The 1,344-nt window shown below is 45.2% G+C and overlaps 1 long non-coding RNA gene across 2 annotated transcripts in view; it reads right to left on the reverse strand.

The window, feature by feature from the left end:
• The window catches only part of LOC126998781 (uncharacterized), a 30,350-nt gene extending 29,598 nt beyond the window's left edge, over positions 1 to 752 (reverse strand). For both annotated transcript variants that reach the window (XR_007752987.1, XR_007752988.1), the window contains exon 1: positions 590 to 752. This is a non-coding gene — a long non-coding RNA (uncharacterized LOC126998781). The remainder of the gene's footprint in view (positions 1 to 589) is intronic.
• Between the last annotated feature and the right edge of the window lie 592 nt (positions 753 to 1,344).

A 1,344-nucleotide genomic window follows, 5' to 3' on the forward strand; every position in this document is an offset into this window, starting at 1 on the left:
TCGCTCTCTTCACTTTTTGCCCGGCGGTAACTGCCCTCGCAGGGAGTTGGCGCGGTGACGGTGCTCGTACACAAGGCTGCAGGTCGTCTATTTTTCAGTTATTTGGTAACTATAATAGTTGAAATATTAGGGCAAAGTTGTTGCAGATAACACTGAGTCAAATGTATGTAAGACTGTAGTCATATATTCCATATGTATTAATTCATATGTATTAGGTCATATGTATGCGAGTCATATGCATTAAGTCATACATATGTAAGGATGACTGATGAGCTGAATGCGTCTTGACGTCATTATGTACGCAATCTGGTCAGCTTCAACTCTTGGTGCAGCCAGCGGTAGTGATTGTCGATTCGCGGTGGTTCCGCAAACAGAAGAAAAGGCCTTTCAGCAAGATGAAGGTAATAAGGTATTTGCGCTGCACCTGAATGTAGAGCAAAGGGAAAGAATAGTAGCAATAAGTGCCCGCCAGTCTCCCTCCCTCCCGCCATCTTCCTCACTCACTCAGGATTCACTCGTCACTGCCCGGCGCCACAGTAGCGTGCTGCCCCACTCTCCCCACTCATGGGAAACTGAAGGAAAATATTACCTCAAGTGGTCACGGGCGGTCGCCTCTCCTCCTCCAGGGCTTCTTAGTCCTTGCCGAGGCTCTGGGAGGACGAAGGACACAGAACCTCCCACCTGGCAGGACGCCACGCCGCTCCCACACTAAGAAGGCGAGCGATGCGCCTTTGTTACAGCTGTTGGAATACTTCATTCTATAACAGCACATTCAGTCAGGCGGATGTTTGGTTCGGACGATCGACAGCTTGAATCCGAAGCTCTAGAAATGCTCCTTTTCGTTTAAACCTTACCACCATCTTGAACAGACCACTCATCAAGAAGCCATTAAATCATTGTTTTTCATTGTGATCTGAGGGAAGAGACTTCATGCCGTCAAGGCACAGGCCTGATCTACGGTGAGGAGGAAATGATTCTCCAGTCCTGCTGATACAGCCAGTTTCCAGGGCGGTGTTTTCTGCAGCACAATGACGACTACCTTGAAGTAACGAGGGGCTTCTAAGACAAGATTTTTTCACTGTATTTTATTCTGGACATTCCTATTTATTTCGTGTTGAGAGCTACACACTATACATTGCATGCAATAGAGTAGTTTTAATTTGGAGCTTGAGACTTTGAAGCAGCAGCATGAAAATGCTGTGTAACGTGGGTACCTTTTGTATTATCTATATATCATAAGTAAAGCTCGTTTTCTTTATTGAACACATTTAAAGTATTACACATCATACATAAATGCAATTTCACGAGCAGACACTGCAAGTTTTACATTTTGTCGGTTTCTCT

The sequence above is a fragment of the Eriocheir sinensis genome, chromosome 15 (assembly GCF_024679095.1).
Source record: "Eriocheir sinensis breed Jianghai 21 chromosome 15, ASM2467909v1, whole genome shotgun sequence".
NCBI lineage: Eukaryota > Metazoa > Arthropoda > Malacostraca > Decapoda > Varunidae > Eriocheir > Eriocheir sinensis.